Source organism: Sus scrofa, chromosome 17 (assembly GCF_000003025.6).
Source record: "Sus scrofa isolate TJ Tabasco breed Duroc chromosome 17, Sscrofa11.1, whole genome shotgun sequence".
Classification (NCBI taxonomy): domain Eukaryota; kingdom Metazoa; phylum Chordata; class Mammalia; order Artiodactyla; family Suidae; genus Sus; species Sus scrofa.
Genome location: NC_010459.5, coordinates 22,955,879 through 22,982,410, shown reverse-complemented (window position 1 = coordinate 22,982,410; position 26,532 = coordinate 22,955,879). Strand labels below are relative to the sequence as shown.

Sequence of the window (26,532 nt, the reverse complement as noted above, 5' to 3'; positions counted from 1 at the left end):
TTTTTCTACTCTTGCTTTGTAATAAATGCACTTGAGATTACACATTTTCCTCTACTTACTGCCTTGGCTATATTAATAGGTTTTGATATATAATAATCCATATTTTGGTTATTCTAAATAGTTTGTAATTTCCATCTTAATTTCCTCATTAATGAAGATAATTATAGCATTTTATATTTTTGTGAGTTTCCAACTGAAAATTTAATCATACTTTTTTATTATTACATTTTTAAATTAACACATTGCCATTAAAGAATGAAGCTATATGAGATTTCCTTTGCAGCCTATTTATAATACTCCCTGTGTTTGAAAAGAATGTGTGCTCTCTATTACTTATAGTACACTCCTTCCCACATATCTCTCAGATATGCATAAGTAACTGAACAGATTAGAAGCTGAGGCTCAGAGAGATAGCTAACTAACCTAGGGAACATAAGTACTCACTAAGTAAGTGATAAGGCAAAAATCAAACTCAGATTTGCATAAAGCCTACACTCTTAATAACTCTGACAGATGGCTTCCATAATTTTTTTGTCTTTTTTTTTTTTTTTTTTTTTTTTAAGGCTGCACCCACAGCATATGGAAGTTCCCAGGTTGAGGGTTGAATTGGAGCTACAGCTGCCAGCCTACACCATAGCCACAGCAAGGAGGGATCCAAGCTGCATCTGTGACCTACACCACAGCTCATGGCAATGCTGGATCCTTAACCCACTGAGTGGGGCCAGAGATCAAACCTGCATCTTCATGGATACTAGCCAGGTTCATTACCACTGAGCCATGATGGGAACTCCAAACTTCCATAATTATTCATTCACTTACACTTTTCTTCACAGTAGACTATGATTTAGCCAACAGAAAATCTATTTCACTTTCTATCATGAAGCTATGATAAACCATTACATTAGTCCCTGCACCTGCCCATGACTGCTCCCCCGGCATTCATCCTCTTGTTCGATGACTTCCTCTTAAATTGGACTGGTTTGAGACTCACGTATAATATGGCTTGGTGATTCCACTTTTGCCCTCTTAACAGTGCATGTAAAAAATCAGATTACCCTGCTTGAGTGACCACATGGAGAAGCTAACTGGAGAGACCATGTGGAAAAGCTACATGGAGAGAGAGGTCCTGAAACAACATGAAAGAGAAGAAAAAAAATCCAACTCACAAGGAGAAATGAGCCACAGTCAAACAACCTTAGTCAAGCTGTCCCAGACATCCTTACTGAGTTTGAGGACAAATAAGTAAAGAAGCCAACTTGGAGGCTCCAGGTTCAGTGGACATCATGTGGACCAGAGACAGTTCATCCCTGCCACATTAACTAGATCCCTGATTCCTACAATCTATGAGAAATAATAAAATGGCCATGGTTTCGAGCTCCTCAGTGTTGGGATAGTTTGTGATAAAGCTGTAGAAAACCAAAACAGTAGCCAATAGTGCAAGCCTTCACTAAATATTATTGAATGAATAAATGAATGAATGAGTGATGAAGTGAGTAGGCAACCTGATTTATCCTGGATAGTGGACTTATTTTCCATACATGTAAAAAAGCAAGTTTAGAGAAATTCCCGTTGTAGTTCAGTGGAAACAAATCTGACTAGTATCCATGAGGATGCAGGTTCAATCCCTGGCCCTGTTCAGTGAGTTAAGGATCCGGTGTTGCTGTGAGCTGTGGTGTAGGTCGCAGACACAGCTTGGATCCTGCATTGCTATGGCTGCGGTGTAGGTTGGCAGCTACAGCTCAAATTCGACCCCTAGCCTGGGAACTTCCTTATGCCGTGGGTGTGGCCCTACAAAGATAAAAGAATAAGCTATCTTTATCTTAGTAATATCATTTCAAGTTCATATGACAGTATAACAAAGGACAGCATACTGTAATGTTTCAGAGGACAGTGCTTGACACCATTCAACATCAAGTGCTCTTTAGAAGCTGCCTCTGTATGAGACCCTGTGCAGGGCTCACAGATTACAATGGTGAGCAAAACCAGAAAAAGATTCCTGTCCCCATGTAGCTTCCAGTATGATGAAGGTGTTGGGCAGATAATCACAGAGAGGTGAAATTGCCTACTGTTATGAAGGCCATGCATCTTTAGAATATAGAGGCGTGGTCAGTGAGATCAGGGAAGGCATTAGAGAGGAGCTAAAATATGAAGAACAGGAAGGATTTAACTAGATGAAGAAAGAAAGGAAAAGAAATGCTGGAAGACAGAACCTATGTACAAAAGGCTTTCAGTGGAAGGGAATCTGACAAAGACCTCTTGAAAATACGTAATAACCAGAGTTCCCGTTGTGGCTCAGCAGTTACAAACCTGACTAGTATCCATAAGGATATGGGTTTGATATTTGGCCTTGTTCAATGGGTTAAGGATCCAGTGTTCCCGTGAGCTATGGTGTAGGTCAGAGACAAGGCTCAGATCTGGTGTTGCTGTGGCTATGGAGTAGGGCCAGCAGCTGCAGCTCCAATTCAACCTCTAGCCTGGGAACTCCCACATGCCACAGGCACAGCCCTAAAAAAAAAAGAAAGAAAATGCATAATAACAACTGATAAACTCTGTAGATAATAAAAGTCTATTTATTTAGTTAATTAATTGCCTCACTTGATTTCTAATAATCTCAATATAGGAACAGCTCACTAGTCAAATATATTAAATGAAGTCAGTGGTTAGAATAGAACTAATACTTTTTATTATATTACTAAGAATAAAAAGGCCTGTAGTCAGACAGATGCAGGTGTAATACAATCAAAGATTTTATTTTTAAACTTATAAAAAGCTGGATTTGTCTAAAAATATTCTATAAAGAGTCCAGTATAAATTGCTCAAAAATCATAAAATATAAGAAAAGTTATAGTTACACAGGGCATGAAAGGGAAACATTTCCTCTGAGAAATAATTCAATATTTTTATATTTAAATTTCAGTGTCCTAAGCAGATCTATTTTATAGTTAACAATTCCTTCAATGAGTTCAAAACGTATATAAATAAATTCATTATTAATAATCTAATATTCACTTAATTTTTAGGTTCTTCATCTGCACATTTACATGATAATGTTTCAGCAAGTTACAACATAATCTACATTCTCTACTTAAAATACACTTGTTTACCTAATAAAGCATGGGGACATTCTTTGGCAGTTTCTTGGAAAAAAGAAACTGGTTTTTAAGCCTCCTTTGAAAGGAAATTAAATAAAAAACCCTGCATTTAAATAACACTGAGATAGTGACACCAATGGATTGAGGCCAGGAAATTCAAAGTTAAAGTTAAAGCTGGCACTCTGTCCCTAAAACAGGCTATTGTCCTGCTCCCACTATTAGCCTTACAAATTTAATTAAATCTAAGTTCTGTCCAGTTGGTAAAAGTGATTCAGAAAACTCCTTATAGGAATTTCTTAAAGGAATACTTGAGATGGCCTTCTGTGCTCCACTTCCCCTCAGTCAGACAAAGAATCTATGTACATTTTCTCCTCTCTTAAAAAAAAAAAAAGAATTTCAAGTAAAAGAAAAATTTTACCTCAAGTATTTGCTGCTTTCCCAAACCCAACAAAACAAAACTTTGCCGATAAAGTCTTTTCAGTCTCACAACTTGGACAATCCAGGTTGAAGTTTCATCAAAAGTAACATTTTGCTTATTTAACATAAGTGGTTTTTTTATATTCCTCAATGTGAATATGCTTTTTTTCTCCAATTTACTTTGCTTTCTAAAAATTAAAAGAGAGTATATAACTTGAGAATTCAATTGAAACCCATACATTAATAATTTCTCCCAAATTATTTACCACACTAGTTTGTAAAATATTAAATGGGAGTCAAATAATAAAGTTTAAAACAATTTCAAAATGGCTGAGAAAAGTTAATATCCATGTATTTCTAATAATAAAGTCTTGAAGGTTCTATGGCAATTAGTTATCATTAAAAAAACAATAAAATAATTGGTTTTTACTTCATAAGAATTTACATTTCATTCTGTTACATCTTGCCTTTGCTAACAATTCAAAAGTATTTTCAGCAGCCAGAATTTTTTTTTAAGTTGCATATAGATTACTTCTGAAATGATCTTTCACTTTAAAATTGTACAGGGAAGAAATGGAGCATATTTCCACAATAAGTATTTATTGATTATATTCTGGATAGTTTTTAAAATAAGGATAGGGGCATAGTAAAGTACAGAGAAGACTCAGAGTTTATATACTGTAGAAAAAAATATGTAGATAGATAATTAAATTAGGAAGGGAAAAGTAAATAGGAAATAGGACAATATATGTATATGTCTCATTGTCTTCAAGAGACAGGACATATAATATCATCTAACAACTAAGACCCCAAAGTAAACTGCCAGTGAGATCAATGAACATGGCACACAGAGTAGGCAGCTCCAAGAGCCTACACCCCCACAAAAAGATCAAGAAATCAAGCAAAATGGTCAGAATCAACTTTGTCAGAACTCTGAGAAACAATCTGAGGTTTACAGAAACCAAACGAACACTGAATCAAGACAAAGTAAACTTTTAAATGTCAGGAAATATTTGTGATTTTTCCCCTTTTATTTTGCTGCCTGGTATTCAGGCTAAAGGAATGGAGACTTCAGGAACTACATATGACAAGAATAGAGACATTAGAAAATTCAATCAAAACCTTTCTAAACAAATAGTTATAGCATACAGAAAGCAATAAAAATGAACACAGGAGCGGGGAAAGAGTCTGATTTTTGGAGTTACCACATTATAGTATTTCAAATGTCTGCATTTGAAAGCTATGAATCATGCAAGAAATAAGGAACTATAGTCCATTAACAGGAGAAATTAACAGAAACTGTCCCTGAGGAAACACAGTCATTGAACTTATGAAACAAAGACTTTAAATCAACTGTCTTAATACATTAAAGGCCGAAAGGAAACCAGGAATATGATATACAAATAAGTAAGAATATCAGTAAAGAGTTAGAATACATAAAAAGGGAAAAAAACAAAAGAAGAATAGCAGAATTTCTGGAAATGAAAAGTACAATAAATAAAATGAAAAACTCCCCAGAGGATTTCAATTGCATATTTGATCAGGCAGAAGAAAGAATAAGTGAATGTGAAGATAAATGAACAGGGCCTAAGAGAACTTTGGTACACACCAAGCATTCAAGCATACCAATATATATGTTATGGCAACCCTAGATGGACAGTACGGAGAGAGGCAGAAAGACTATTTGTAGAAATAATGGCCAAAAATTTCTCACTTGGTAAAACGCACAAATTTACCCATTTAAAAAGGTCAGGGAACTTCAAGAACATATGTGGAAAGAGATCCACACAGAGATACATTATAATCAGATTGTCAAAAACTAAGGGCAAAAAGTGTATCTGGAAAGCAGCAGAAGAGAAGCAACTCATCACTCATACAAAGTATGTTCAATAAGATTATCAGAAATCATGGAGGCCACAAGGGAGTGACATGACATTTTTACAGTGCTAAAAAGAACTTTCAACCAAGAATGCTATATCTGACAAAGCTATCCTTCAGAAATGAGAAATTAAGACAATCTCAGAAAAACAAATTGTGAAGAGTTCATTGTTAGTAGAAATGCCCTATAAGAAATGCTAAAGGGAGCCCTTTCGGCTGAAATAAAAGGATGCCAGTCAACAATTTGAAACAACATGATCATCTCTTGTAAAGGTAACTGCATAGTAAGTGAAAAATCTAATATTATTATGTTTTTGATTTTTAATTCCTCCTTTAATTTATAAAAGTATTTAAAAGACAAATACATGAGACAGTAATTATTACCAATGTTATTGGGCATACAATGTAAAAAGATTTATGAATGACCACGTAATGAGAGAGATACATAGAAGCAGAGATTTTATATGCCATTGATTATAATATGGTATCCATTCAAACTAGGTTCTTATAAGTTTAAGATTTTAATTATAATCTCCATGGCAAACACTAAAAAAATTCTTAAAAATAAATTCAGGAGTTCCCGTCGTGGCGCAGTGGTTAACGAATCCGACTAGGAATCATGAGGTTGCGGGTTCGGTCCCTGCCCTTGCTCAGTGGGTTAACGATCTGGCGTTGCCGTGAGCTGTGGTGTAGGTTGCAGACGCGGCTCGGATCCCGCGTTGCTGTGGCTCTGGCGTAGGCCGGTGGCTACAGCTCCGATTCAACCCCTAGCCTGGGAACCTCCATATGCCGCGGGAGCGGCCCAAGAAATAGCAACAACAACAACAACAACAACAACAACAACAAAAAGCCAAAAAAGACAAAAAAAAAAAAAATTCAAAATGAGCAAATAATTTGAACAGTACAAAAATGTAGAAAAATTAATTAAATAGAAAAAAGTAGTAATGAAGGAAATAAGGAATAAAAAGCTATAGACATACAGTAATTACTGTGAATACAAATGAATTAACTCACCAATTAAAAGTCAGGGATCGGTAGGATTTTAAAAAAAAAAACCTATATGCTGAGATAAGAAATTCACTTTAGATCCAAAGACACAAATAAGTTTAACATAAAAGTATACTGGAAAAAGATAGTTCATGAAAGTAGTAGCCAAAAGAGAACCTAAATGGTCAAAATATTAAGAAGATATAAAAATTATAAACACATATACAATCTAATAAAAGAGACCCAAAATATTTAAAGCAAACACTGACATAATTGGGGCAGAAGTAAAGAGGTCCACAGTAATAGTTAAAGATTTCAACACCTCACTTCCAAAAATAAATGGAACATCTAGACATAAGACAATAAGAAATATGAAACTTTGGACAACTCTAGAATGAAACTAATTCTAACAGACATACATAGATCATTCCACCATCAACAGCAGAATAAACATTCTCTTCGAGTATATGGGGAACATCTTCAAAATATACCATGATAGGCCCCAAATAAATTTCAATAATTTACAAAGATTGAAACATACAAAGTCTCTTCTTCAACTACATGGACTAAAGATAAAAATCAAAAATAGGAAGAAAGCTAAAAAATTCACCAAATACAGGAAAATTAAACACTATAATCTTTACCAATCAGTCAAAGAAGAAAACACAAAGGAAATTTTGAAAATATCTCCAGAAAAATGAAAATGAATATATGACATAATGAGTTTTTTTATAGGCAGTGAAACGTGTTTAGGTACAAATCTGTAGCTGAAAAATGTAAATATTAAATTTAAAAAGAAAAGTCTCAAATCAATAATCTGATTTTATACCTTAAGGAACTAGAAAAAGAATAGCACACTAAACCCAGAGTTAGCAGATAAAAGAAATAATAAAAATTAATGCAAAAAATAGGTAAATGAAATAGAGAAACAGAAAAACAACAAATTCCATGAAATAAAAATTTAGTTATTTGATACATCAAAGCTTTAGTTAGACTGAGTGAGAAGGAAAAGGACAAATAAGTGAAATCAGAAAAGAAAGTGAAGACATTACTACCAACCTTAGAGAAATAAAAATAATTATAAGAGAATACTATAAATAATTGTGCATCAACAAACTGGGCAACCTAGATGAAATGGACAAATCTCTAGAAACACGCAAACTACAAAAATTGGCTAAAGAAGAAATAGATTATCTCAACAGATCTATAACACATAAAAAGATTGAGTACTTATCAGACACAACTTAGAATAGATTTGCAAGGAGATCCTGCTGAATAGCATTGAGAACTTTGTCTAAATACTCATGTTGCAACAGAAGAAAGGGTGGGGGAAAAAATGTAATTGTAGTGTATACATGTAAGGATAACCTGACCCCCTTGCTATACAGTGGGAAAATTAAAAAAAAAAAAAAAAAAAAAAAAAGATTGAGTACAAATGAGAAACCTCCCAACAAAGAAAAGCCATATGGTATCACTGGTGAATTCTATCAAACATTTAAAGAAGAATTAAGAGCAATCCTTTTCAACTTCTTTCAAAAACTGTAAGAGGGTAAAGCCTTCTTAACTCATTCTCTAAGGCTAGGATTATACTAAACAAAATAAAAACTATAACTAATACTGTTTATGACTGTATATGCCAAAAATGCTCACCAGACCAACAGTATATTAATAGGATTATACACCATGACCAAGTGTGACTATACCAAGAATGCATGGGTGGATCAACATAAGGAAATCAATGAACACAATATTTTTAATAGCAGGATGGGAAAAAAAAAAAAAAAACATTATCATCTCAACTGATGCAGAAAAAGCATTTGACAAACTCTAATATATTTTCTTGACTTAAAAAAAAAACAAAAATAGAAAACTAGAAATAAAAAAGAACTTCCACAAAATGTTAAAGAGCATTTATGAAAAATCTACAGCAAGCATCACCAATGCTTTTCAACACTGTACTAGAAGTTCAAGCATAGCAATCAGTCAAGAAAAAGAAATAAAAAACATATGAGTTAGAGAAGAATCAGTTAAACTATCTCTATTTGCAGATGACATGGATCATATGTAAAAAAACCAGTTGTGTTTATACCCTACAGTAATGAACGATCTAAAAGCAAACCCATTTACAATAACATCCAAGATAATAAATTGCCTGGAAACAAATTTAACTAAGGAGACAAAAGACTTGTATAATGAAAACTATAAAACATTTTGAAATATATTAAAGACAAATAGAATGATATCATATATTCATGGACTGAGAGTCTTATTAGATGGCAGATTACCTAAAATGATCTATAATTTCAATGCATTCCCTATCAAAATTCCAGCTGCTTTTATTGCATAATTTGAAAAGCCAATAATCAAATTCATATGCAATTATAAGAAGCCTCCAATAGCTAAAACAATATTGAAAAAGAAAAACAAAATTATAGGATTTATACTTCCTAATTTCAAACCAATAATCAAAGCAGTGTGATACTCACATAGGATAGATATGTGTATCAATGAAGTAGAATTGAGAGTCTAGAATTAAGCCCAAACATCTATGGCCATTTGAATTTCAACAAGGGTGCCAAGATTATTTAATGTGGAAAGAACAATATCTTCAGCAAACAGTACTGGGATAACTGGATACCTATATGCAAAAGAATTAAGTTGTACCCTACTTCACTCCACACATAAACTTTAATTGCAAATGGATAAATAATCTAAATATGAGCTAAAACCATAAAACTCTTAGAAGAAACCATAAAAGTATATCTTCATTACCTTTGATTTGGCAATGGATTCTTAGTTACAACAAAAGTACAAGCAACAAAAGAAAAATAAATAGATAAATTGGACTAGAATTTACAATTGAAATGACCCTGCAATTCTATTGCTAGGAGTATCCTCAAGAGAAATGAAAACTTATTTCCACACAGAAACTTGTATACTGAAGTTTATGGAAGCATTATTCATAATAGCAAAAGTATAGAATCTATCCAAATATCCATCAACAGATTAATGAATATGTATATTTTTGTATATCTATACATTGGAAAATCATTCAGCCATAGAAATATTATAACTGAAATAAGCCATACACAAACAATATGATCCCATTTATGTGAAATATCCAGATTGGCAAATCCACAGAAACAGAGAGCAGACTGGTGGTTGCCAGTAGCTGGGGGAGGTGGAAGAAAATGCAGAATAAACGTTGAATGGATATGGATTTCCTTTTGAGGTGACGAAATGTTTTGGAACTAGATAGAGGTGGTTGCTGCACAACACTGTGAATGCACTAAATGCCAATGAAGTGTTCATTTTAAAAGATTAATTTTATGACAGTGATCAGCATATAGTAAGTTATTATTATTATTACTATGATATATACTTCTGCAGACCAAAGGTCATTACTCAGATCTATGAAAACTCAAGATACTCCATTTTGTCTTGTCAAAAGGGATTCCACTGGACATTTCAGACGATGGTCTTACTGGGCAAACCATCAATTCTAGAGCTATAAACGTGATTTTTTTATTAAATAGCTAGAAAAAGAAGTGAAATGTGCAGATAAACCAGAGACGTCAGTCAATGGGATATAGAAAATAAACTTTTGCTGGGCATACATACACAAGGAAAACAAAAGGTTAAAATGAGATGTAGACAAAACATAATAAGCCTAAATGTCAGAAAGATTCATTGGGAAGAAGCATATATTCTTATCTACTGAGCTTTTTTTCCTACTCCCCATGGTCACTAGATTAGTTATTGGCTCCTTTTCTGGCATCCTGCTCACAAACCCTCATGGTTTCTAGACAGCTGCCTAGTCTTCTGACAATTCTGACAAAAATGATCTGAGAACCATATCGAGCAGTTAAATTACCCTACACATCCTTTCCACCCATTGGAATGACATGATTTACAAAAACTGAAATAGCTGGTATTTAGGAAAAATGAGGGAAGTGCTAACAGCTCCATTTTGAGTCTGGAGGTTTTATTCTTAAGCATTGATCATTCAGGTAGGAGTGAAATTTTAATTCCCTAAAATTTAATTCAGCAAAACTAGATGGATCATCTATTATGTGTCCAAATCCATGCTGGATTTCAAGATAGGGACTGAGAACTTAAATGAGATGTACAAAGCCACAACAGCATGGTCTAGTGGGGAAAAACACAGAGCTAGAAGAACAGGGGTCACAATCTGTTTCCTTTGAAGACAGGGGAACACTGATAACCCTGACAAATGTAGAGAGGGCTGCAGCAAGCATATGACTAAGAAGGAGAATCAAAAGTATCTCAGAAACTTGGAGTTCCCATTGTGGCTTAGTAGGTAATGAACCTGATTACTACCCACGAGGATGCGTGTTTGATCCCTTGCCTCACTCAGTGGGTTAAGGATCCAGTGTTGCCACAAGCTGTGGTGTAGGTCATAGATGTGGCTCAGATCTGGCATTGCTGTGACTGTGGCATAGGCCAGTAACTGCAGGTCCAATTTAACCCCTAACCTGGGAACTTCCATATGCTGCAGGTCTGGACCTAAAAAGACACACACAAAAAAACTATCCCAGAAAATTTAAAGAATAGGCTAGGGATGGAAAATACTAGAGGTAGGGATCATAAGGCTCTCTCTTATCAGACCTAGGAGACCTCAGAATACGTAACAGTCCTCAGAGGACCACCATGAATACAGCAACTCTGGCACGAGTTCACAAATAGATACTATCAATGAGAGGGGTTATTATCACTGAAAACTGAAAATCTGAGTTCAGTTTCCCAAATCTCCTCAGTGTCACACAGCCCCTGCCAGCTAGGAAAGCGTCCTTCACCCCATTTTTTCAGATCTTAGTTCACTTACTTACATCCTGTCCAGGAGATATTTTCCTTTTGTTGCTTCTGTAAACCAAAGATGTCTGCTAGAAATTAAATAGTAATGAGCAGAATCTATTGAGTGTGATCATAAGTCAAGCACCCTCCTAAACAGTTGACATACCTTGTATCAAATATAGGGACAAAACATGATTTGCAAAGTAGGTTATTTCTGAAATACTTTTCCAATAGGAATTATGCTTAATTATCACAATAACTAACAGTAAATGAGGACTTCATAGCTTGCAACTGGATTTTCTAACCATGATAATTAATTTGCTCTTTCGAACAACCCCATTAGGCTGTTAGGACAGCTGTTATTATCCCCAAAAGAGTTGAAGAAACATACCCAAATTCTTGTTACCAACAGCAGTGCAGGTTCTCAAACCGTCTTAGACTTGACTTATGGATGCAAAGCAAGTTGAGCAATGGGCCTGATATTTAATAATTTACTGCCTAATCTCCCTGAGATATGCCCTACCCTTGGTTTTCATATGGAAGCCTGAAAGAATCCCTTGCAGACACCTACTTATATTCTCTTGATCTAATGCAAAATTTCTAAGCACTGTGACTTAAAAAAAAAAAAAAATCATCTGCAAGGTAATAAGAAGCAGTGAGTAAAAAAACATGGGTTCTAGAGCCGGTCAGCCTGGGTATGAAGCCTGATTGTTGTACTTGGTGATCTTTGGCAAGTTTTTAACCACTTTGCTCTAGGCTATAAAAGGGAGATGATGATATTAACTACTTCACAGGAGTGTTAAGAAAACTGAACGAATTAAAATCAGTAAAGTGTTTAGGATAGGACGTGGAACATAATATGTACTCAATAAATGAAAATTACACTGAGCCAAAAGTCCACTATCTTTTAAACTATCTCCAGGAGTAAATTAATGTACTTGAGAAGGTGCATTAACTCTTTTTAAGTCCCCAGCGTGACATTCAGTCCACTGTTTATTTCTGAGTACTTTACTATTTCCTATAGATGTAAGACCACCTGTCACTTAAAAGTAGACTAAATTGTTATAAAGTATTGTTCCTCTTTGAAACTGATCCTTTGCCTCCATATTTCACTTTGCTTTCACCTCAAACTTGAAATATTCTTTGCTTTTTAAAATGAACAATTTTGCCATTTGAAGGGAAGAAAATATATTACAGCTGCAAAGATAAGTTGAATGTTTCAAAGAACTATGCCTGGCATCTTTTTAGGGTAAGATACATTTAAGTCAAAGAGATGGCTTTATGTGAGATCAGAGGCAGATCCAAAATTTTGGGGGGGATAAAACAGCCTCTTTGGCCATTTCCCCAAAATCTCAAGAGCGCTGTCTTATTTGAAAATTCATTTGCATGAATCTTATCAATATCAAATATACTTACATACATACTGTGTGCCCGCCTTTCTTGACAAAACAATTGCTCTCTGTCCGAGTTCACCAGCAGCTCACCATTTGTTTGCAGCCCCCAGTTCTAAGGATAAGGTGGTGAGAACCATGTTTCATGGTTTTATGAGCTGTATTTGGTTGACTGAGCCCTGAAGAACCCTATGTTTATCCTAGAAATATTTGTGAATAGAATCATTTCCTTTCTTCCTTTTCCTTCATTCTAAGGTCACTGCAACTAGAAATACGACCTAACTGCGAAAGGAGAATAACTGATTTTCAATCTTACCTTAAGAAACTCTATATAGAAATTCTGTTTGTAGAATACAGAATATCTAGCTACATTGTAAAAATTGTTTTTTTTTTTTTTTTTTTTTTTTTTTTTTTTTTTTTTTTGTTGTTGCTATTTCTTTGGGCCGCTCCGCGGCATATGGAGGTTCCAGGCTAGGGTCGAATCGGAGCTGTAGCCACCGCCTACGCCAGAGCCACAGCAACGCGGGATCCGAGCCGCATCTGCAACCTACACCACAGCTCACGGCAACGCCGGATCGTTAACCCACTGAGCAAGGGCAGGGACCGAACCCGCAACCTCATGGTTCCTAGTCGGATTCGTTAACCACTGCGCCACGACGGGAACTCCGTAAAAATTGTTAATCCTTTCATTTAAAATTTTTATTACATAAGTAAGTGGTCAACATTGAAAAAAGGCAGAAAATAGAGAAAAATATTTAAAAGAAATAAAAATTGCCTGTAATCTGCATTTTGTAAGAAAGTACTGAGATGGTCTGATATGCAGAGTTGCGATTGTTGCTGCTGGTGATTAAGAATGCCAAAAATATTATGCTATCTAATAGGACAACAGACTACTATTGTGAAACTGTATTTCTCAAAGCTTACTGCAACAGTATCTCTTCTTACAATGTGACTTTGACACTCCTCCCTTGGAGAGGTGGGTTCCCTCCTCTTAATCTGGATCAATTTGTGACTAATAAAAATAATATAAGTGACTACTATGGACAAGTTATAAGAATGTGATGTTTTCTTCCTCCCTTTCTTGAGATGCTCACTCCAAGAAACCAGCCATCATACCATGAGGAAGCCTAAGCAGTCCATACTGAGGCCATCTTGGCGAAGCACAGAAGTCCCTAGGACACAGCCCTGGTTGAATTCTAAGCAGGAGTTAGCAGAAATTGTGTAACTCAATCAACTTGAAAGAGAACTCTTCAGCCCCCAGGTCAGTCCCAGGTCAGCCATCCCCAGCTGATGCCATGTGAGTAGAGATGATTTCTAACTATTGAGATTTGTGAACAAAATAAATTATTGTTTTTATTTTAAGGGCCCTAAATTGTGACGTGGTTATGAGGCAACAGGTAACCACTTTAATAGTAAGAGCTATTATAACTGAAATGGTAAGCATTTATTAGGGGGCAATACTGTACAAGAGCTTTAAATGTTGTATCTCAGTTAATCCTCATAAGTCTCCCATAATGGCATAGAGAGTATTATTACTCACAATTTATATATAGGGATATTCAAAAACATACACAGGTTAAGTAATTTATCCACAAATTAATTAACTCAGCAAGTAGCAAAACTGGGCCCTGAACCAGGAGGTCTGGCTACAAAGCCAGTGCCCTTAAACACAACACTGAGTGGTAGGAGAAGATTCCACCTAATTAAGATCCAGTAGTTGTTCTTAAAGTGCCACTGAGTCAGGATCTATTCCCCAGGCCCTGCTCAGCCACATTTCTCTCTCCTTAATGAGAAAGACACACAAGCAGATGGACCACTCCCTTTTCAACATTGAGCAGAAACTTTATTGTCATAAAAGCACCTTCTCCAACCCCAGCAAACCTATGGCTGAAATGAAAAATAGCTAATCTTAGGGTTCCCTTCGTGGTTCAGTGGTTAATGAACCTGACTAGGAACTATGAGGACGCAGGTTAGATCCCTGGCCTTGCTCAGTAGTTTAAGGATCTGGAGTTGCCATGAGCTGTAGTATAGGTCACAAAAGTGGCTTGGATCCCACATTGCTGTGGCTGTGGCATAGGCCAGCAGCTGTAGCTCTGATTTGACCCCTAGCTTGGGAACTTCCACATGCGGCGAGTATGGCCTTAAAAAGCCAAAAAAGAAAAAAAATAGCCAATCTTAACCAAAAGCTTTTTACATAAAATTTTAATATTGAAAACAATACATATTGCAAGAAAATTTGGAAAGCTCAGAGAAGTACACATTTTTAAAGACTCATAACCATACTGAGATACCACTCTTAACATTTTGATATCATTTCCTCCCTGTCTTTTTTCCCCTTGTTCCTATTTTGTTTTTAATATAATTAAATCATAAAGCATATGGAGTTTCATATCCTGATTGTCTCACAATTATATAATACATGTATTCCTGTGTCATTCATAAATAAAACCTCTAAACACATTTTTAAGTGTTTGCAAAAAGATCATCTCCATATATATAGCAAAACTGACATTTTCTTGATGGAATGTCTGGTTGCTTCCATTTTCTTTTCTCTTATAAATAATTCTGCAATTAATATATTTCCTACAATTTCCTTAAGATAGCTTCCTAGAATACCATGTTATAGTCCAAGTCACAGAATCATGCCTCACTCTGTCCCACTTTAGTTGTCATCTAAAACAGTATTTTGTGCTTTGATAGGTTTCAAGCATGATCTTTTATTTTAATTTTCACTTTATTAATTTACATGTATAAGGGATCCAAAATGATCTCCTATAAGAGAACATAGTAATTAACACAAAACATTCTAAACGTACACACAAAACATACACTGATATAGTAGCAGCTATTTTTTATTGAGTACAAGCTTTGTTCTGGGCATCTATTTGGGCCATATATATATATATATATATATATATATATATTTAATCTGTATGGTAACACTAAAAATTAAGGATTTTGTCTTCTGAACCACAGTTCAGGAAGCTGAAGTTCAGACAGACTGAGTTACTAGTTTATGCTACAGAGTGTCCATGCTGGGGATCCAAAGCCAGTTCTGTCTGACAGTAAAACATATATTCTTTGTATTATTTTATAGTACCCATTGGGCTAATGGATGACTGCAGTAGATGGGTAATAAAAACTACAGATAAGTCAAGTTAATTATCTTACTCTAATACATGGATATATATGGGAAAAGGACTGTTTTCCAAAGCATATTTTCCCAAGGACAATGAAATAAATGTTCTAATTTTTGATACACAGCCATGAGGCAAAGGAGTTTCTGAATTAAAAACTGTTGTTCATATACAGTAACATTTCACAAACTTTTGGCTTCAGGACTCCTCTATATTCTTAACAATGATTGAGTACCCCAAAGAGCTTTTATTTATATGGATTGTATTTCTCAATGTTTAATAAGTTAGAAATTAGAACAGAAATGTTTAAAATATGTATAAACTCATTTTAAAATAAGAATAAACTCATTATACATTTACATAAAAAATATATTTTATGGGGGGAAAAAGCTATTTTCTAACAACCAAAAAAAAAAAAAGCTTATTCAAATGAATAGCACTGTTTTACAGTTCTGCAAATCACTGCAATATCTGAATTAAGAGGAGACAACTGGGTACTCATCCCTACTTTGTTATTTCCAATTTGCTATGATATCACAATTCATGTAGCCTCTATAAGACTCAACTTTACATGTACAAAAAAATCATAGTAAAAGAGACAAATAACATTTTAATACCATCATAAAAATAGCTTTGGTTTTACAGGTCCTAAGGAAGAGTCTTCATGTGTATATAAAAGGCTGATAACCACTTAAATTCAATTAACAAGAATACTTTAAAATAATATTTGTCTGACCTTGGCATGTAGAAAATGATTTTTTAAACTAGACACAAAAAGTATAAACCTTTAAGTTACAGAAACTTTTTTAAAATTAAAAGTAAAAAGAGAAGCCATATGTTGGTAGACCATTTGCAACACAACTTTATAGACAAAAAATCATGATTCAGAATGTATTTTCAAAACTGCTACAAACCAGTAAGAAAAATACAAATGACTCAGGAGACTGCAAGACAAAGAACATAAGTCATATCACAGAAGTAAATGGCCTGTAAGTGTCAGAAAAGGTGTGCAACCCACCAGAAGCAGAAAAATGTCAAGGAATACAACAAAGAATACCATTTCATGTTCATTAGATTGGCACAAACAAACAAAAGGCCTGACCATCAAGGACCTACATGCTGCAAATAGGAATGCAGCAACCACATTAGGAATCCAGCAGAGGCTACTTGCCATCCACCTATCTCCTTCTTTCCTAAGCCCATATTTTGTTCGGGGATCTCCTTCCTCCAGATAACATTTTTCAAAGGAAACTGTCTATCCTCTGAGCCAGTCATTATGATCTTATCTAAACTTATAAGTAATCAATTTAGGCATTGATATGTGACTCAGTTTTAACCAATAATGTATGAAAGAAAGCCAGGTGGAGGAAATTTTTAGGAAAAGTTTCCCTGCCCCTCCAAAGAAACACAGAGATACAACGACTTTGGCCATTGTTTTGTCTGCATTTGATTCCTTGTAACCAGGGGAAAAGTAAGCCATTGAGTCAATGAATAAACCAAACCTAGAGCACTTCTAACTCTGGACTTCTTGGTATGTGAGGCAGTAAATTTCTTTATTTAAGTCACTTTGAACTCCATTGTCTGTTATTTGTAGCTGAGAGCACCCTAACAAAGAGAAGAATTTTACAATATCTAGTATAGTGACGTATACCTACAGTTATCCCCTAAAACCCAGAAATTCCATTTCTAGGTATGTAAGCCAGAGCTACCCATGCAGAGGAGGAGATAAGTAAAAGAAAGTTCCCTGTACTCTTATTTGTAATAGGGGGAACAACTGAATGCAATTTTGCAGTTATTAATGAATGATTATCATTAAAATAAGTATTATTACATAACAGATGGGTAATTATTAATACTAATGTATTTTAATTCCATTCTTTGTCCTTTATGGAGTGAGGATGTCACTATTTTGAAAAAGGAGATCAAAGCCCCACACTATAAAGCAACAAGCCCAGGTCACTGACTATGTGGAAGGCTATACTCAGCCTGGACTACCTATCCGGACTTTCTCACAAGTGAGAAATAAACTTCCATATTGTTTAAGTCACTCTTAAGTTTTTATGGCTCACGGCTGACCTTAATTTTAATTAAACACATAAGAAAACATAGACTGAAAACACACCACCAGATTCATGACAATGGACATTTCTGGGGAAGGAAAGAGGTAAGTGGATGACAGAGAAAATGAAGGATATTTTAACCTTATTGTCTTCTTGTATTCTACACTGGATTTATTTAAAGCAATAAATAATTAAAATAAGTGAAATGTTAGCCTTTCTTAATTCTAGGTGGTACACATTCTATTTTGTTATTCTCTGTTAAACAAGTGTTTAACTTCTCAAAAAAAAAAAAAAAAAGGATGACATGGACAAAATTACTCCCCCCCCCAAAAAAAAGAGGAAGGCGGGAGGGCATGAATAAAATGCCCCCCTCACCCAAAAAAAAGAAAATATGCTTCTTCTATGTATACAAATTTAAACAGTATCAAGACCAAATTTATCTCCTATTAAGATGAAGAGTAACACCATCCAAAGTTGTTCAGGGTGCAAGGGTTGGGAGAACACATCCTTTCTGGGGGGCAGTCTCATAATTACAGCAAATACATTTAAAAAGTGTCAGCTTGGGAGTTCCCACTGTGGTTCAGTGGGTTAAGAATCCAACTGCAGCAGCTTGGGTCACTGCAGTGACATGAGTTTGATTCCCGGTCCTGCACAGTGGGTTAAAAGTATTTGGCATTGCAACAGTGTGGCATAGGAGGCAGCTGCGGCTCAGATTCAATCCCCGTCCCAGGAACTAACATATGCTGCAAGTGTGGCCATAAATTCCTTTTTTTTTTTTTTTTTTTTTGATAATTTTTTTTAAAAAGTGTTAGCGCTAAGAAGCCTCAATTCTACCTCAAAGAAATTCTCTTAATAATTTGATTGAGCACAAAGATTTAGTAGGAAGCATTTTCCTCACGATTTTGTTTATAATCTTGAAAACCTGAAAAGCACACAAACACCCAAAAAACAGGCTAGTTATGTTCATTACTATCTGTGCAAACAATGGCATACTATGTTCCCATTATAAGTGATGTTATCCAGGTAAATTTGATAATGCAGAGACAAGTTCACAATTTTCTTAAGTGAAAAAAAGTGCAAAATAAAATCATAGTAACTACAGAAACAGTAAGAACAGTACATGTTTTCCTAATTTTATGTGTTTGTATATCAATGTAAGTTAGAAAAATCTTAAAGGCCTTATACCACCCAGTATAGACAGTGAACATTAGAAATTCACTTCATTTTTATTTTCCTCTTATTATTATCATTACTATCTAACTTTCTAGGGCAACTTATCAGTGTCACTTAACGGCTGTAATATATAAAGTGAATTGAAACAGCTGAATGAAACAAGTCTGATGACAATGGGTGACAATGGCCAATTCATTTGCTATAATTATAACAGGCATAAATGGTTCCTAACAGAATAATATTCTAAGTCATCCTGTCTCCTCTTAAACAACATTCATTTATTTTTAAATAAGATTGTAAGTTTCCCATATTAGAGATATTGAGGGAAAAAATACAATTGGGGCATAACTCCACCAAAATCAATTCTGGAGACTAACAAGATAATTAGCGGTTTTCTTCAACTGATGAGTGAAGAAATGTGTTGTTTATTAATGAAGGATGTTGTTCATAAAGAATAAGTCAAAGGCAGGAATGAAGTTCAGAAGAGCCAAGTGTAAACAGAAATGTCTGTTGTGGTTCTGGCACATGACATGGTAGATGACATATTTTAAACTGGTGTAACTATTTTCTGAATGTTCTCTTTCATGTACTTTCTGATACAAATTGCAATGAACCCTTAATGACATAGTATTTTTGTTCTGTCATTGCACAGATTAGGTATTAGCTGTATTAAAATGGAGATGGGATATTGTTTTGTTTGGTCAACACAAGAAATAAACACGATTTAAAATTCCTTAAACATGTTTTTGTTTAGTCCAAAAGACAGGATATAAATATGAGATATAAATATGAGATAAAAGTTCCTTATAATTTCTTAACATTTATAATATTTCTATATTTATAATATTTCTACTTCCTATCAGAAAGCTACTTCTGCTTTCCATCTGAAAGCCACATCTACTTTCTAATAGGAAACTCTACTGAAAGCACAGAAGATGCAACATAATTTTCTCTAACTTCTTTTAAATGTAAGATAGAAAGATTTTCTTGTAAGGAACAAGTAACAACAGCATGGGCAACAACAATAATAATATTAATAACTACTTAATTACTGTGCATAAAATATGGATAAAACTGTTATCTTTTACTGCTCTTAAAATTCTAGATAAAGTAAAAATCAAGCAAATATAAAAAAATATAAATCCTACTTTCAAAAAGTTTAGCTATTTAAAAAGCAATGTTAACCTAGGATTTTTTGACAGCACATTTCAGTTATTTTACTTGTCCTTTCCTCTTCTTTTGTCAGCCAATAAGCTTTGCTCTTCATCAATAAGATGTGATCTGATAAGCTTATTTCTGACTTGCCCCAGGGATTTAGAAGAGTACAGAATTACATGTGAGCACTTCAGAGTGACAAGTCTTTCCCTGGGCCACTGAAGAAAACAAAGAGGAGCTACTTGAAAAGTGACTCAAATAGTTTCTGTATTGCTTCTATATAAACATGACAATTAAACTACCAAAAAGCTTTCTCCCAAACAAAAATTACTAATTTTTAAAAGACTTTTGAAGTCACTTTTCAAGTCTATTCTCATTATTAAAAAATAATTTATTAAGAAAAAAAAGCTCATTAAGACATAAGTAAATTTTGGCAATATTTGTATACTTCTAATGAAAATTGTCAAGTCTAGATCTTAATTTTTAAACACAACATGAAACCTCGTAAAGCATCTGTAGATTTAGAGCACTAGTACATTTTAAATGGCAACCAAAAGGAATAAAAACTAATAAAAGAATTATAAAATATTTTCAAATTCCCCAAATTTAAAATCAATCACTCAGATTATGAAGGAAGTAAAGCAAAGAGGACTATAGACATAGTTTAATTTATCTATAATGTATTTGTTATGAATAATGATCGGTAAGTTTAAATAGACTTATATTTGAGAGAATTTCCCTTGATAATTTTTGACTTATTTTTATTTGGAATAGATGGTATTGTAAAACATTCACTTAGTCCAAATCTAATCAATTGATAATACTTTATTCCTTAAAAAATCCTGCAGGAGTTCCCGTCGTGGTGCAATGGTTAATGAATCCGACTAGGGACCATGAGGTTGCGGGTTCGGTCCCTGCCCTTGTTCAGTGGGTTAACGATCCGGCGTTGCCGTGAGCTGTGGTGTAGGTTGCAGACGCGGCTCGGATCCCGCGTTGCTGTGGCTCTGGCGTAGGCCGGTGGCTACAGCTCCGATTCAACCCCTAGCCTGGGAACCTCCATATGCCGCGGGAGCGGCCCAAGAAATAGCAACAACAACAACAACAACAAAAAGACAAAAAAAAAAAAAAAAAAAAAATCCTGCAGATAATCAATACATGCCAAGTTCTTGAGGGAAAAATACCAATTGTACTACATCTCCTTCTCCCAGACAGTGCCAATGAGGGATAGTTTCCATAGTCATTTATCAACAGATATAACATAAAATTGTTTTTGATTCTACTTTAAACTTGTTTCTTTCAACATGAACCATGTTCATGTACCTAAATAATCTGGACTGCAGGGAAACAGCAATCCTCAAAGCAGTAATCTCAAATACGAGGAGAATACAGAGCTGGTTTGGAAATAAGATAAATCTGACAACCATTTCAGTAAATCTTCCTCCCAGAAAGTCTATGTGTGTACCTAAAATTAGCACTAATACTCCAGAAATAATGAACAATAGGATGGTTTGCCAGTGATGACAGCTTTGGTTGAGATTAATAGAAACAGTGAGCGAACTATGTAGAGAGAATCATGTGGCTTTGGGGGCAATCCACTTGTATAATATCTAGTAAATACCTATCTCAATAACCAGACCTGTATCGATCTGCTCATAGTAACTCTAAGCCATTCCTCCAAAGCTATGTTTCATACTAGTTATTTCCAAGAATAAGGAATGTGTCTTTGATTGGTAATTAAGTCTCAGAAAAAAATCTTAGATACTGTTATCTCAAGGTCTGAACATCCAGGACAGTAACCAGAAGCATTTCTAAAATTGTTTCATTCCCGATAAACATGTAGCTTAATTTAACATCAGTGGATTGTACCTTTTGATCTGATCCTACTCATCACTATGAAGATAGAAAGTAACTATCTACAAATTTTAGCTCTGTCTGGGAAAGTGCTTTCTCAGATTTATTGAACTCTTACATATTAATACAGTGGCTTTTGATACATCCACTGTACCAAGCTTTACCTGAAGCCAGCCATACTTTGAACTTCTCAGTTACATGAACCAAGAGATTCCAACTGTTGATCAAACAGTAAGACTTGGACTTCACTGGAATCTGTAATAGGAAAATGAGGTGGGTCCCCCATCCCCTTCTTCATAAATGGGAGAACTGAGGCTTAAAGAACTAAAGTTCTTTATCTCTGGGCCACACACAAAGCATCAAGGGTAGAATTCACTCTCTGCCTGCTCCAAGTTTGCTTTTGCCAAGGACCATTTTAAACATATCTTTTTGCATCTTTCAAGAAGAGAGAAAGGTGACAGGGCCCTGGGGTGTGGGTGAGGGTCAAGGACACAGCCTGTATCAGTGCAGCTGCATCATATGCCAGTCTGTAAGGCCAGAAATTAAATCACTGAAGAGAGAAGGAAGCGGGAATGAGCAGGTTCTCAGTTCTGCACTAGCCAGCTGCCTCAGCCCATCACCAGTGGCCAGGTACTAACTTGTTCTGACCCACAATTTCTCCTCTCTTTCCTGGGAGGCCAAAGGGGTGCTTTTATCTCAGTTTTTTAAATAAACCACCTTTCTCCCAATCTCTACAGTGTAATAAGAGTCTAACTTGGATGCTGGGGGAGAAAAGCGTATACCAGAGGGCGGGCAGACAGGCAAGCAGGCAGGTAAAGAACCACCTGATTTTTGCTTTGATTTCTGTTTCAAGTCCTGTAATGACAGATCTCACTCCAGCGCAGTATGTTTTGGAAATATACTTAAAAGAGACATGTGATTGTTTTTAGGTACATTTTAAATGTTGACTAATAAAAGGCAAAATCAGAACAGAAGAGCAGTTTAATACAGCATTTTAAAAATCATTTAGTATTCTAAGGCATCTGTGACCTGCTATAATCTAATTATTTCTTCAATACCCTTTGGAATTGTTCAGAAAGATGCGGTACAGTTTCTAACTGGTGCATCAAGCATCTGGCCTGACTTCACAGAATTACAGATAGCTGAATGTGCACTCTCTCTCTATTTTATTAACATCCCATAGGCTCAAGTTAAGATGTAGTACTGATTTGCCCTGACATGCATCACTACCTGTTGACAGAAAAAAATTGGGCTAGACTTGAGAGGGTCTAGAAATAGAAAAATCTTTGAAAGATGTTTTGGCAATTTAAACAGAAACTTTGGCTTGAAAAAAAGAAGAAGAAGAAAGGGGGAAAAAAAGAGCAGCTTCAAGTTTATAAATTTATAAAACATGCCCAAGTTTCAGCATGCCAAATCCTCCCAAAATGAGTTAATCTCCTGCATCCATTCCTTCCTTCTCAAATTAATAGTGTCCACTTGTCCCAAGGACCATATCCTCTCCTCCATTCTCAGCCATGTATCTGAGTGGGGTTGACCCTACCAACAGCTCTCAGCTCTTACAGGGGGCTTAAGTTCACCAAATATCACCCCCCTAACCCCTGCGTCCATCTTCCTGTAACAGGTTCAGGAATAAACTATGACCAAGTTTAAAAAAATGAGAAAGAGTGACTCATACATCTGAGCATGTGCAGGGCTTCTGGAGGTGATCTCTCTTCCTTGAAAGCTGCAATAAGAGAATGTAATATGTGGAACTGTCACTGCCTAAGGGGAAAGCCTGGAGCTGCCAAGGATCTGCTGTATATGGCCTGGGGAGGATGCCAACACTGAAAAAGGCAGAGCCAGAGAAAAACTATATTCCTGTTGACACATTTTAAGCCACTGTATCAAGCTTTACCTGAAGCCAGTCATACATTTGACCATCTCAGTTACATGAACCAGTAGATTTCAACTGTTGATCAAATAGTAAGGCTTGAACTTCCAATCATTTACAACCAAAAAAATCTCAACTGATAACATTTAACATACCAAAAGCTTGAGCTGATTTTGTTTGCTTTTCACACAACTTTGAAGGCTTTATTCTCATGAAGAAAAATCATTAAGAATGTTTCTTTCTAAGACCTAAAAGCATTTTAATACATTCTAAGATCTGGTGATCATCTAGTCCTCTACTAGCTTCCTTTACAAGGAAACATAATGACTGTGCACAGTGAAGAAATGAATGAATGAAGTAGCTTAAGTCTACATGTTGGAAGGCTGGAATGAAACTGTTCCTTTCACCTGGGAGTTGCTTATAAATAATGTTTGGTTGCTGCTGTTGTTTTCACTTGGACACAAGGAAATAACAGAGCCTGGGAAACCTGATTCCAAATCCAGCTCCACTCCCTACCCCCCCATCCCCCACCCCCACTCCAGTCCTCTATCAGGGAACATTTCATACCCTCTCACAAAAACAGAACACAAAGTCCTTCAATAAACTTTATGATGGAGCATGATAATGTGAGAAAATAGAATGTGTACATGTATGTGTAACTGGGTCACCATGCTGTATAGTAGGAAAAAAAACTCATATTGGGGAAATAACTATTAAAAAAAAAAAAAGAAAAAAAAGAAAATTCATGTTAAAAAAAAAAAAAAAAAAAACAAAGTCCTTCAATAAGACCAGTTTAGGCAGTCCTAGAATTTTAAAACTGTAATCTGCTAATAGTGTTCACTTTCAAGCCAGTTGTTTACAATCTGAAACGCAGTTTCTGTTGTACAGTGTTAGAGTCACAGGCTAGCCCACAAAACAGAACAAAATACAAAAAAAAAAAAAAAAAAAAGATAAATGCCTTTTCAATCTGAAACAATCAACTAAATTCTAATTCTGGAAATACAGGACCATGAAATCCATGAAGACAACAGAAAAAAAAAAAATCAACAAAAAAATCTTATTCGCCCACCTCTTTTGTCAGGAACTACTTCAAAGGGAAATTTTGAAGAGTGTGAAAAAAATCTGTCATTGGTCTTCTCTGACCTCCCTCTGTGCATACTTCTACCACTTCTTAATGTCCCTTTTTCCAGGTCCTCAGATGCCCTCACCTTAATAGTGGCAGTTACCTTTCATTTGGTACTTACTACAAGTCAGGCACTGGGCTAATGATTTCAGAAGATTTAGTAGAGATCAGCCTTGTGGATGACAATGGGGCTGGGGGAGAGAGCAGGATGGACTGGGAGTTTGGGGTTAGTAGATGCAATGTTTGCTTACATTTAGAATGGATAAGCAATAAGGTCCTGCTGTATAGCCCATGGAACTATACCCATGTGGCCCTTGGGATGGAGCATGATGGAAGATAATATGAGAACATAATATAAGAAAGGGAATATATATAAATGAGATGGGTCACTTTGCTGTATAGCAGAAATTGACACAACACTATAAATTAACTATACTGAAAGAAAGAGAGAAAGAAAGAAAAGAAAGAAAGAAAGAAAGAAAGAAAGAAAGAAAGAAAGAAAGAAAAAAGAAAGCAAGCAAGCAAGCAAGCACAGCAAAGCGAAGAAAGATTAAGTAATTTGTGGTAAAGCCAAGATGGAGCTCAGGTATGCTAGACATATCTATGAAAGACATGCTTTTAAACATTAGACTACAAGGGTTCATCCACTCTGAGCTGAGTTTTCTCTTCCATGAGAATCAGCCCCTCCCTTCCTATCACAGCTTGAAGGGCTTCTCACTGAAAACTGCCTGCCTTCCTTCCCCTACAACCAGGACAGCCATCCCCCTTAGTTTAGTTAATCTCTCTTAGGTAACAGAGGAGAAAGCAATCTGAATTAATTCAGGATAATGCAAATCTTTCCAGAGGCAGTACATTTTATTTCAAAAAGGGTATATGTTATCATAAATTCACCTCCAATTGGCAGAATTTCATACAGCCAATAAGAGCAAGAAATTAAAAAAAAAAAAGAAAGAAAAAGAAAAAGAACAGAAACAAAACCCAAAAACAAATGGAAGCAGCCAAAGAGTCTATATTTTTGGACAGGGTAGGATGATGAGAGCTATCTCAAGAGGTTGCCTCCAAAGTTAGTGCCTCTGGTACAGATTACATTTTTCATAATCTCTTGTCTTCTACACGTTAATCCACATCTTTTAAAAAAAGGAATGATACATAATTGGTATTCAATAAATTCCTGCTGCCTTTATTTGCCATGTGGTGAAACTAAAGCCCAGAGCAGATAATATGAAATCATATACCTAATGGCAGGCTAGGGACTGGAAACCTCAGAACTCCTAATTCCCAGGCCAATATACCTTCGTGTAGATACTAACAACCAAAACTGTCCATTTATCTTTCTTTTCTGTTTACAGTCTGCCTGAATGGAGACAAGAGTGATTAAGTATGGATATAAACCCATAGGAATTTGGCCAGGCAAAAAAGTCCTTTTAAATATAATCAACTCCCAACTGAAAATAGCGTCTAGAAAGAATTATTTCATAAAATAATTTAATCCATGTATTTACTTTGCAGTTGCAAAAGAAAAATCCACCCTTTACTGAGAGATTATCTGTTATCCCCATCTCCTTTTCCTCCAGAAATCCAGC

At 35.3% G+C, this 26,532-nt stretch overlaps 1 protein-coding gene across 5 annotated transcripts in view; it reads right to left on the bottom strand.

The window, feature by feature from the left end:
- MACROD2 (MACRO domain containing 2) overlaps positions 1 to 26,532 on the bottom strand; it is a 2,051,742-nt gene that overhangs the window by 1,704,436 nt on the left and 320,774 nt on the right. The window lies entirely within an intron of this gene.